The sequence below is a fragment of the Pongo abelii genome, chromosome 2, assembly GCF_028885655.2.
Source record: "Pongo abelii isolate AG06213 chromosome 2, NHGRI_mPonAbe1-v2.0_pri, whole genome shotgun sequence".
NCBI classification, from domain to species: Eukaryota; Metazoa; Chordata; class Mammalia; order Primates; family Hominidae; genus Pongo; species Pongo abelii.
Genome location: NC_085928.1, coordinates 3385682 through 3398806, shown reverse-complemented (window position 1 = coordinate 3398806; position 13125 = coordinate 3385682). Strand labels below are relative to the sequence as shown.

Here is a 13125-nt window from a genome sequence, read left to right as displayed (position 1 = left end):
GCTTCCTTTTCTCCTGCCCTTGAACATCAGACTCCAGGTCATTTGGCCTTTGAACCCTGTGACTTGCACCAGTGCCTTCCTGGAGCTCTCGGGCCTCTGGCCACAGACTGAAGGCTGCACTCTCAGCTTCCCTGGTTTTGAGGCTTTCTGACTTGGACCGAGCCAGTACCAGCTTCTCTCTTTCCCCAGCCTATTTTGGGTCTTTGTCATGTAATTATGTGAGCCAATCCTCCCTAATAAACTCATATATATGTGTATATATATATATATATATAGGTTTTGTTTCTCTGAAGAACCCTAACACAGTTTATTAGTAGTGATAAATTGTGGATAACAGTTGTTCAGCAGTGCAAGATCTTTATCAGTCAGAAAACATTTACCTTTTATTCCCAATGTTTTCCAAAAAAACAATTGGGTATTCTGCTACATGCAGGTTTCAACATGAGTCACGAATATAGGAGAAGGCAAAAAGTTGTCTAAGAATAGTGTGTCCAGAATTGGTGATTTCTTGGTCTTACTGACTTCAAGAATGAAGTCGCAGACCCTCGCGGTGAGAGTTACACTTCTTAAAGATGCTGTGTCCGGAGTTTGTCCCTTCTGATGTTCAGACGTGTTTGGAGTTTCTTCCATCTGGTGGGTTCATGGTCTTGCTGGCTTCAGGAGTGAAGCTGCAGACCTTCGTGGTGAGTGTTACAGCTCTCAAGGTGGCAGGCCTGCAGTTGTTCGTTCCTCCTGTCTGGAGTTGTTTATTCCTCTCGGTGGGTTCATGGTCTCCCTGGCCTCAGGAGTGAAGCTGCAGACCTTTGCGGTGAGTGTTACAGCTCATGAAGGCAGTGCAGACCCAAAGAGTGAGCAGCAGCAAGATTTATCCAGAAAAACGAAAGAACAAAGATTCCACATGGTGGAAGGGGACCCAGGTTGCTGTTGCTAGCTCGGGAAGCCTGCTTTTATTCCCTTATCTGACCCCACCCACATCCTGCTGATTGGCCCATTTTACAGAGAACTGATTGGTCCATTTTACAGAGAGCTGATTGGTCTGTTTTACAGAGAGCTGATTGGTCCGTTTTGACAGAGTGCTAATTGGTGCATTTACAATCCCTGAGCTAGACACAGAGTGCTGATTGGTGCGTTTACAATCCTCTAGCTAGACATAAAAGTTCTCCAAGTCCCCACTAGATTAGCTAGACACAGAGCACTGATTGGTGCATTTACAAACCTTTAGCTAGAAACAGAGTGCTGATTGGTGCATTTACAATCATTTAGCTAGACACCAAAGTTCTCCAAGTCCCCACTAGATTAGCTAGACACAGAGCATTGATTGGCGCATTTACAAACCTTTAGCTAGACATAAAAGTTCTCCAGGTCCCCACCTGACTCAGGAGCCCAGCTGGCTTTGCCTAGTGGATCCTGCCCCAGAGCCGCAGGCAGAATTGCCTGCCAGTCCCACGCAGCATGCCCACACTCCTCAACCCTTGGGCGGTTGATGGGACAGGGCACCGTGGAGCAGGGGACCGCGCCTGTCAGGGAGGCTTGGGCTGCGTGGTAGCCCACAGGGGAAGCTGGGGGGCTAGGGCATGGTGGGCCGTAGGCCCTGAGCCCTGCCCCAAGGGGAGGTGGCTGAGGCCTGGTGAGAATTTGAGCACAGCGTGGGCAGGCTGGCAGTGCTGGGGGACCCAGCGCACCCTCTACAGCTGCTAGCCCCGCTGCTAAGCACCTCACTGTCCAGGGCCGGTAGAGACAGCTGGCTGATCTGACAGTGGGGCCTGCCAAGCCTGCACCCACCTGGAACTCATGCTGGCCCACAAGCACCACCTGCAGCCCCTGTTCCCACCCACGCCTCTCCCTTCACACCTCCCCACAAGCAGAGGGAGCCGGCTCCAGCTCAGCTAGCCCAGAGAGGGAGTCCCATAGTGCAACGGTGGGCTGAAGGCTCCTCAAGCATGGCTAGAGTGGGCGCTGAGGCTGAGGAGGCACTGAGAGTGAGCAAGGGCAGCTAGCATGTTTTCACGTCTAAATCTCCCCTCTAAACAGGACACCCCAACTGCTCTTGGGAATTTGGCTGAAGACTGCCCTAGCTATTTCCTGCTGGATAGAGGCAAAGAAGGGGCCCTGCAATTGTAGTGTCCTCCAGAGGGGAGCTCTCTAGGCCAGTGAAAGTGCCAGTGGGATGGTCCAGGGGTCCTCGGTAGAAGTTGTTAGTTGAACTCATTTGGGGTTCCATTTGTAAGACCATCTGTAGCTTGATAGCCTCAATTCTAGATGAAACAAATTTGACAAGAAGGTTAAAAATACAGGGCCCAAAGGTGAGTAACAGCAAGATGGCTACCACAGGACCTAGAAAGAGGAGAAGCCATGTTGCCTAACTCCAGAGGTTGGTATAAGAGTTTGAAAGGTGTTGTCTGATTTCAGAAGCCTTTTCCTGTAAATGCCAGGCAGCATCTCGTACTATCCCTGACTGGTTAGTTTAACAATAACACTCTTCCCCTAAGAAGGTGCAGAGTTCTCATTTCTCAGCAGTGAGGAGGTCTAGGCCTCGGTGGTTTTGGAGAGTCACTGCTGCCAAAGACTCTATTTGGGATTGTAAAATAGATTTTATTTCTTGCAAAGTGTCTGAAAAATCCTTTGAGAGTGTGTGGTAGTAGGACAATGAAGTAGATAAACTGGCTAGTCCAGTTCCTGTAGCAGTAGCCATTCCTAATCCTATAAGTAGGGGTATTAGTTGAATGGATCTGCGCTGATAGACTTGAGCTTTGAGGGGTACTGATAGGGTCTGATTTCCAGGGGCAATGTTAAAGACTAAGGTGCAGGTGCTGGTCCAGTTAGTGGGGAGGCAGATATAGGTCGACATTCCACATAAGAAGTATATACCTTGGCTGGGTAGACAGAACTTTACCCTGGCTTTTAAAGGAATACGGTACAGTTTTTTCTTTACTACTTCCATCTCTCTTTCTCTTTGACTTTCTGTCTCTTTCCTTTCAGCTGCCTCTGCCAGCTGCTCATGCTGCTGTTCTCCCCTCTCCTCTCATTTTGATGGCTTTGGAAGTGTAAGACTGCCACCTCCTTGGGTTTTTGCATTGTGTGCAATAACTCTATAATTTCCTTGTGGTATTTAATGGGGGTTCCCCCAGAGGTTAGGAGCTCCCTTTCTTTCCATATTGCAGCATAGGCGTGTAGGATTGGATAAGCATACTTGTTATCTGTATACACATTTATTCTTTTTCCCTTTCCCAGTTCTAAGGCTCAGGTAAGTGCCACTAGTTCTGCTAACTGGGCACTGATCCCTGGGGGAAGAGTCCTACTTTCAAGTATGCTTACATCACTAACTATGGCATAACCTGCCCTTCATATCACATCCTCCACAAATGAACTTCCATCGGTATATAGGTTAAGGTCAGGATTAGCTAAAGGGACTTCTAAGAGATCATCTCGGGTGGCATAAGTCTGGATTATAATTTGTTGGCAGTCATGCTTGATTGGTTCCCCATCCTCTGGGAGAAAAGTGGCAAGGTTGAGGGCCACACACATACGTATTTAAAGCACCGGTCCCTCAAGGAGTAGTACCTGGTATCTAAGTAGGTGGTTGTCTGACAGCCATAAACTTCCTTTGGCACCTAGTATGCCATTTACATCATGAGTAGTCCAGACAGTGAAATCCTTTCCTTGTATTATCTTGATAGCCTCTGACACTAAGACAGCCACCGCTGCAACTACCCTTAAACAGTGAGGCCAGCCTTTTGCTACTACATCAATTTCCTTACTTAGGTATGCCACTGGTTGTGGGGGTGTCCCACAAGTCTGAGTAAGGACTCCAAGAGCTATCCGTGCTCTCTCTATGATGTATAAAGAGAAGTTTTGTCCTGTCGGAAGGCTTAAAGCTGGAGCTTGTACTAGGGCCTACTTTAAGGTTTTGAAGGCTGTTAATGCCTCTGGTTCCCATTCTAATAAATGAGTATTTGCCCTCTAGGTTTCCTTCATTAGAGTATAGAGGGGCCTGGCTATCTCGCTGTATCTGGGGATCCATAGTCAGCAAAAGCTGATAATTCCAAGGAACCCCTGCAACTGTTTTAATGTCTTAGGGAGAGAAAAACCCAGTATAGGCTGTATTCATTCCTTGCTGAGGGCACTGGTCCCTCTGGCTAAGATTAGGCCTAGATATTTGACCTGCCTTAGGCAAATCTGGGCCTTCAACCTAGACACCTTGTATCCTTGATTAGCTGGACAGTTCAAGAGATCTAGAGTAGCCTGCTGGCACAAGGCTTCTGAACTGGTAGCCAAAAGTAAATCATCCACATACTGAAGGAACAGAATGCCTGGACTTGAGAAGTGGCCTAGATCTTGGGCCAGTGCCTGATCAAACAGATGAGGGCTGCCCTTAAATCCTTGGGGCAAGACCGTCCACGTAAGTTGGGACAAGTGGTCTGTGGGATCCTCAAAGGCAAAGAGAAACTGGGAGTCAGAGTGCAGGGAAATGCAGAATAAGGCACCCTTGAGGTCCAGAACTGTGAACCATTTTGCTTCCTCTGGTATTTGAGAGAGCAAGGTATAGGGGTTGGGTACAACTAGATATAGAGGAATTATTGCCTCATTGATGGTGTGTCCAGAGTTTGTTCCTTCTGATGTTCGGATGTGTTTGGAGTTTCTTCCTTCTGGTGGGTTAGTGGTCTCGCTGGCTTCAGGAGTGAAGCTGCAGACCTTTGTGGTGAGTGTTATAGCTCTTAAGGTGGCTCATCTGGAGTTGTTCATTCCTCCCGTCTGGAGTTGTTTATTCCTCCCGGTGGGTTCGTGGTCTCGCTGGCCTCAGGGGTGAAGCTGCAGGCCTTCAGTGAGTGTTACAGCTCATAAAGGCAGTGTGGACCCAAACAGTGAGCAGCAGCAAGATTTATTGTGAAGAGCACTGGGGCCATGGGCAGAGCTGCCTGCCAGTCCCGCGCAGCATGCCCACACTCTGCAGCCCTTGAGCAGTTGATGGGATGGGGCTCTACAGAGCAGGGCCCATGGTGGGGAGGTGGGGCTAAGGCATGGCGGGCCACAGGTCCTGAGCACTGCCCCGTGTGGAGGCGGCTGAGGCCTGGTGAGAATTCAAGCATGTCGTGGGTGAGCCAGCAGTGCTGGGTGACCCGGGACACCCTCCACAGCTGCTGGCACAGGTGGTAAGCCCCTCAGTCCCCGGGGCTGGCAGCACCAGCTGGCCACTCTGACAGTGGGGCCCGCTGAGGCCGCACCCACCTAGAACTCATGCTGACCCATGAGCGCTGTGCGCTGCCCCAGTTCCCACCCACACCTCTCCCTCCACACCTCCCTGCAAGCAGAGGGAGCCAGCTCGGGCCTCAGCAAGCCCAGAGAGGGATTCCCACAGTGCAGTGGCGGGCTGAAGGGCTCCTCATGTGCAGCCAGAGTGGTCGCTGAGGCCGAGGAGTCACCGAGAGTGAGCAAGGGCTGCTAGCATGTTGTCACCTCTCAATACGAGCCACTTGGTAGTAGTGACTATGAGGGGTACTTCACAATTGTTGGAGGTGAGGGATATATATTTGTTTAGCCCATCTAAGATCCAGGCTGGAGGGGAGCTGATGATCCCTTCACATTCTAGAACCTCCATGTTTTAGCAATCTTCCTAAACAATGGGGCATATGCCAAGAGCTAAGAAAATTAACCACGTATCTTTTAAAAACTTCTTTTTAGAGTCAGAATTTAAAAAGATAAAAATGTGCATAACTTTATTTCTGATAACAACAGCAAAAGAGCTGGACCAGCAAGTAGCACATCAAAAAGTTAAAATTCCACCGTTAAGTGCCTTTATTCCTGTGATACAAGGCTGGTTCAACATACAAATCAATCAACATTATGTGATTCACCACATAACCAACACCACATAAATCAACATTATGTGATTCACAGAATTAAAGACAAAAACCATATGATCATCTCAATAGATGCAGAAAAAAAACTTTCAATAAAATTCAACATTTCTTCATTATAATAACGTTCAACAAACTGGATATCAAAGGAACATACCTCAAAATAATAAGGGCCATTTGTGACAAACCCACCACCAACATCATACTGAATGGGTAAAAGCTGGAATCATGCCCCTTGAGAACTGGAACAAGACAAGACTGTGACCACTTCTATTTAACATAGTACTGTAAGTCATATCCAGAGCAATCAGGTCTGACAAATAACTAAAAGAAATCAAACTATCTATCTTCATTGATGATATGATTCTATACTAGAAAACCCTAAAGACTCTGCCAAAAGACTATTAGAACTGATAAACAATTTTAGTAAGGTCTCAGGATGAAAAATCAGTGTATAAAAATTAGTAGCATTTTGAGACATCAATAATGTCTGGGCTGAGAATTAAATTGAGAGCACATTCCCTTTTACAATAGCCACAAAGAAAAGGAAATTCCTAGGAATACAGCTAATCAAGGATGTGAAAAATCTCTGTAAGGAGAGCTACAAAACACTGCTGAAAGAAATCAGAGATGACACAAATAAGTGAAAAATATCCCATGCTCATGGAATGAAAGAATCAATATTGTTAAAATAGCCACACTGCCCAAAGCAGTAGACAGATTCACTGCTATTTAAGCTACAATGTTATTCTTCAAAGAATTAGAGAAAAACTATTCTAAAGTTCATATGGAACAAAAAAATAGTCCAAATAGCCAAAGCAATCCTAAGCAAAAAAAATAAAGCTACAGGCATCACCCTACCCGACATCAAACTATACTATAAGGCTAAAGTAACCAAAATAGCATGGTACCAGTACATAAACAGACACATAGACCAATGGAACAGAATAGAAAACTAAGAAATAAAGCTGCACAATTACAACCATCTGATCTTCGACAAGGCTGACAAAAACAAGCAATAGGAAACTACTCCCTATTCAATAAGTGGGATAACTGGCTACTCATATGCAGAACAAAGCTAGAGCATTACCTTTCACTATATGCAGAAATTAACTGAAAGTGGATCCAAATTTAAATGTAAGACCTCAAACTATGAAAATCCTAGAAGAAAACCACCAAAATTCCCTTCTCAGAATTGGCCTTCCCCAAGAATTTCTGGCTAAGTTCCCAAAAGCAACTGCAACAAAAACAAAATTGACAAGTGGAACCCGGTTAAACTAAAGAGCTTCTGCACAGCAAAATAAACTATCAATAGACTAAACAGACAACCTACAGAGAGAAGATGTTCACAAACTACGCATCCAACAAAGGTCCAATATTCAGAAACTATAAGCAATATGAGTAAATCAAAAAGCAAAAAGTAAATGCATTAAAATGGGCAAAGGACATAAACAGACACTTCTTAAACAAAGACATACAAGCAGCCAACAAACATGAAAAAAATGCTCAGCATCACTAATCAGAAAAATGCAAGTCAGACAACAGTGAGATACCATCTGGCAGCAGTCAGAATGGCTGTTACTATAAAGTCAAAAAACAATAGATGTTGGCAAGGCTGTGCAGAAAAGTGAATGCCTATACACTGTTGGTGGGAGTGTAAATTGGTTCAGCTACTGTGAAAAGCAGCTTGGAGATTTATCAAAAACTTTAAATAGAGCAGTAACATAGAATTACTCTTTGACCCAGCAACCCCATTACTGAACGTATACTCAAACGACAATAGAACATTATACCAAAAAGATGTATGCACTTGTATGTCCATTGCCACAATGGACAATATTCACAATAGCAAAGACATGTAAACAATTTAGGTGCCCATTAATAGCGTATTAGATAAAGAAAATGTGACACATGTACATGATGAAATACATGTTCCCCCTGTATCTAAAATAAAAGTTGAAAAAATATAAAAAGTAAAAAAAAATAAAATTAAAAACTGGACAAACTGAAAATTCACAGCTTTTCTTTTACCCATCAAAAATCAAGGTCTCAAGGAAAATCACTGTCTTAAATCTAAGGGGAGGTGATAACTTGCTAGAAGAAAGAACTAATTGGTGAAGACTAAATGTAGGGTAATAAGAGAATATAGAAGTCCTAGAGAGCAGAAATATAAGGGAAATGTGTCCCCATTTGAAGGCTCTTACTTATAAATTTCATTAAGCACTCATAAAAATAGTCAGGAGTCCTAAGAAAGCACTCCTTGTGGTACTGGCCTCCAGGAGGAGAAGAGTAACAATTGTTGAAAAGTATTAAATTAGCCGAGATCCTTGTCTTTTATGGAGTGAAAGCCTGAAACTGACAACAAAATCAGACAGAAACATTAAGAGAAAAAAGTTACCGACAAGTATTCTTCATTAATATACACAGAAATAGCATCAACAGAATATTAGCACATAGAATTCAGAAATATATAAAAACAATATCACCACAGTGGGTAAATCAAGGCACTTTCAACATTCAGAAATAGGTTACTTATTATAATAAGAAACTAAATAAAAAATAAGTTCCTTCTTGATGAAGAATAAAATTTATCATCTACTTACAATAAGACGAAAGGAAACAATAAAAAAATATGATTACATGTTGAAGTCTTTTCCTCTCTCATCTGGTAAAAGCTAAAAATGTTTTTGTCTTAAAACTCCCGTGAAACATTATACTGAAATCCTGGCCAGCGCAGTAAGTCAAACAAAACAAATACAAAGAGAGAAAGAGAGGGAGGAAAGAAAAGAAGAAAGGAAGGAAAAAGAAAGGAAGGAAGGAAAGAAAATGCATAGGTACAAATTTATCAAATTGTTATACATTAAATAGGCAGTTTTTAATATCAATTATTCCTCAATAAAGCTTTTTAAAAATAAAGAAAATGACTGGAAAATAAATCAGTAAGTTAAATACAAGAAAGTGAGATTAATTATGTAAAATTATCTCATGCCTCTATGTTGGGGCTCAGAAAACAATACCCCAAAATGAAGGCCTCAGAAGCAAAAGTTTTTATTTGACCTTCTCCTGCCTTTCCATATTTTATTTGACCTTCTCCTGCCTTTCCACAATTTCCCATTGTTTATTGAAGCTAGCCATAGAAACTAGAATCTCTCTTCCCTAAGGCAGGTCATAGAAACCAGAACCCCCTTTTCCCCAAAGACAGCCATAAGACCTAAAAATATTACAACAACTTTCCCTCCACCCTCTCCATGTAAAAATTAATCATAAGGAAATTATTTGACCTACTTTGTTTGACTGTAGGTCATAAGACTCCCATTCCAGAAAGAGTCTTGCTCTATACCCAGAAGGAAGAAGTGCACGCTTACATAGGCCAAGAAGAACCAGGCCTTGCTTGGTTTCCCCACTCAGTCTATTAGCGTTAGATCATAACTTGTTTGTCCAACCATATTTCTACATGGCTGTCCATATTTTATGGAATCTAAGCATAAGAATAGACAATTACCCTCTATCTTTGGGTCTTCATTCTGAAGGTTCCTGTGTATGTGAATGTATATATATATTTTTTGGAGACAGAGTCTTGCTCAGTCACCCAGGCCGGAGGGCAGTGGCGCGATCTCGGCTCACTGCAAGCTCCTCCTCCAGGGTTCACACCATTCTCCTGCCTCAGCCTCCCGAGTAGCTGGGACTACAGGCTCCCGCCACTGTGCCTGGCTAATTTTTTGCATATTTAGTAGCGACGGGGTTTCACCATGTTAGCCAGAATGGTCTCAATCTCCTGACTTCGTGATCCACCCATCTTGGCCTCCCAAAGTGCTGGGATTACAGGCGTGAGCCACTGCGCCTGGCCTGTATGTATATATTAAATAAATTTGAATGCCTTTCCCCCAATTATCTACCTTCGGCAAGTTGACTTTTCAGCAAATCTTCAAAGGGGACAAAAGGAAAGCTCTTCCTGGGCCTCCACAATGTAGTAATTTTTTAATGTAAAAAATATATAAACATTGGAAAAGAAATGTCTCATTGTTTCTACTTGCAGTTGACATAATCATCTACATAGAAAATATCAAAATAGAAAATATCAACAAAAGTATTAAAAATATCTTAAATCTAATAAGCAACTTTAAGAGGGTTGCAGAAAACAATAATAATATTCAGAAGACAATTTTATTTTCATACACTAGAAATAAGCACGAAATTTGAAATTAAGAATACCAATTATGATAACACAATAAAGTGATAAAACTTTTAGGTATTAGGAAAATAACTGCAAGATCCTTATGTTGGAAATCATATAACATCAGGCATAATCATACATACATGTATATGTATATTACATACATAAAGGAGGGTACAAGGGCTGAAGATGAGGCTATGATAGTAAGTTCCATATTTGTCTCAAAAGGTGACACTGAGTTAGGCTCTATAGCCAAAAACCAGACACAGCAAATCATATCTCTCTATAAGATACTAGCTTTGAAACAAAGATGGTTGTAGACCCTTTACTTCTTTAGATACACTAATTATGTGATCCTCTGAAAACTAGATGCAGCACCGGGACAGTAGAACAGAGAGAGGAAAAGTCTCAGTTGACCGTGTATTACAGAAATACTCATGAAAGCACCAATGTGACTGAATTTGCTTAGAGTTGATTAATTTTTTTCCTCAGGTGAGATAGGCACTCAATACATTAAGTTAAATTATCAAAAGTAGTGTTACATTTTCTATACCTGAATGTAGAAAAATTAGGCTTAGGAAAAATCATTCATATTCTCCTAGTCATATCTGTGTCCAAAAACTCCATAAATTTGAAACTTAAAATGTTTTAACATTTTAAAACTGATAAAATATTTATCAGTGTAGAGAGTAATGTTAGAAAAAAATAGACTGTAGCAATTTTTATGGAAATATATCTATTGGAATTTAAGATAGTTATCTAGAAAATGAAGGTGGCATCAGTCATTCAATTTTATTTTAGCATGAAAAAGGAAATTAAATAAAGGCTTTAAATCCTGAGGAAGTTGTATTAGTCTGTTCTCACACTGCTATAAATAAATACCTGAAACTGAGTAAAGAGGTTTAATTGGCTCATGATTCCACAAGCTGTACAGAAAGTGTAGCCACTTCTGCTTCTGGGGAGGTCTCAGGAAACATTTCTTAGAATCATGATGAAAGGTGAAGGGAAGCAAGCACAATTTACATGACCGGAACAGGAGGAAGGAAGAGAGAGGGGAGATGCCACACAATTTTAAACAACCAGATCTCGTGAGAACTCAGTATCGCGAAAACACCACCAAGGGGGATGGTGTTAAATCATGAGAAACTGGCCCCATGATTCAACCACCTCCCATCAGCCCCACCTCTAACACTGGGAATTACATTTCAACATGAGATTTGGGTGGGAACACAGATTCAACCCATATCATAACTCAACAATTCAGATAACTCAATGTGAAAGAGCTTTCTAAAAATCAATAAGATGCACTTTCATTTTACCTCAGGGGAATAAGAAATCTGGTCTTTTCTGAGTGGTAGAAACAAATGCTAATGGAGGGCTAACAATGTGTGTACAATAAGGTTTACCATGCTGATAAGTTTGTGTCATATAGACATCTCACAAGGAAAAAGGTCTCATGGCCATAAGAAGATGACTCTTGGTCAGCTGCTTTGCCTGAATAACTGTTCTATACCCACCTAGAGGATGGGAGAGAGGTCTGCGGAAAGAGTTCCTGCATTCAGCCATCCTTTCTCATGCCTTGCACCTGCTGCATGGCACCATGTGTGCCAATGGCTCTGCATGGAGACATGCTCAAGGGATACTCTGTTGGGGAATGAGAGGAAATCAGAGCTGTTCCTTCTTCACAGAGGTTCCAGAGAATGAAGAACATCTCTACTTTAGGAGAAAAATCCTTCCACTCTGCTTTTCTATCTCATTGTAACAGGAGTAACCACAACATGTTTATGCTCTAGAGGGACATTGTGAGATTTTATTATTGTTATTGTGATTGTTGTTGTTATATTCTCTACACAGAGTAGGAATGAACTATGTGATACGATCTTTGACATCCTTGAGAAAACCAGTTTGTCCAGTTCTGCCAGTGATGAGCATAGTAAGTTTTCCTAATTCAGAGACAAAGTATGCACATGCCCATTTGGACAAAATTAAGGCCACATTTCCCAATCAGCGTTAAAGCAATAAAGCCATCTGTTCATCTCCTATATCATCCTCCTTAATTTGTTCCAAATCTAATGAAGAAAAAAGTGTTTCATTTATTGTCTTTTAAAAATCCAACACACAACTTGCCTATTGTACATTTTTACAATGAACTACATTTTTTGTGCCAGTATAGTTTCAAGCCATGCCTAGCTGTTTGATAGTTAAGATGGACTTTTATAACTTAATCTGATGCAGGTATCTTACATGCACTTTGGAATTTGACAAATACAGCTAATTTCAGCTCAGGGCTCACCAATAGAAAAAAATCAAATTTTATCAGTTACAGGGCACTCAAAACAAATAATTGATAGCAACTTGGCTTGAACTCAGAAAATGTTAGGGGCTCCGTAGGGAAGCAAACAGATTGCATTGAGAAAAAGTTAACCTGCAACTGAAGACCAGGTGGGAAAAGAGACAGCAGTACATACAGCTGTGCATTTGAGACCCTCTCTGCTAAGTTACTTTGGCTTTACTCTCTTTTACTTCATTAGCCTAAACAGTATCTCTTTTCCAACCACTGCATCTGCACATGAGGAATTCTGTACTCTGGTTGCCTGTGTTGCCATGCCTACTTTATTTAGGTTTCTTATCTCTGATTACAGAAATGTAGATTTTTGTATTTCTGACTCCATGCCAGAAACCTGATGACAGCATCAGTTAAGTTCTTCCTCTTTTAGGTAACAATCTAGTCATCTTCCTTTGACAACAAATGTGTTCAAAAATTAGACAGAAAAAATTCAAACTAAGTCATTGCCAGGACAATGCTGACGGCTTTTCTTCTTGCGATGTCTCTTCCACTCACTATCTGTTTTACTGCTTCTGTTCATAATATGCAACAGTCTTTTTCCTTTTGCAGGAATTCTTGCATTTGTCTCACTACATTCATAAACAATCTTATTGCATTTGGCATGATACCTATCACTTTCTGTCACCCCTGTCCTGTCTGTTGTTTCACTACTGTCTCCTGTTTCTTAGTGGACACCTCAAAGCTCTCCTGTGGGCCAAAATTTCTTATTGCACAGATCACTCTAAACAATAGATGCTTCCTATAGAAGA

General features: G+C 41.9%; 1 long non-coding RNA gene across 2 annotated transcripts in view; it reads right to left on the bottom strand.

Annotated features, from left to right (window-relative positions):
• Nucleotides 1-13125, bottom strand: part of LOC129058316 (uncharacterized) — a 52974-nt gene that overhangs the window by 35453 nt on the left and 4396 nt on the right. For both annotated transcript variants that reach the window (XR_008523417.2, XR_008523416.2), the window contains one exon: nucleotides 11547-11673. This is a non-coding gene — a long non-coding RNA (uncharacterized LOC129058316). The remainder of the gene's footprint in view (nucleotides 1-11546; nucleotides 11674-13125) is intronic.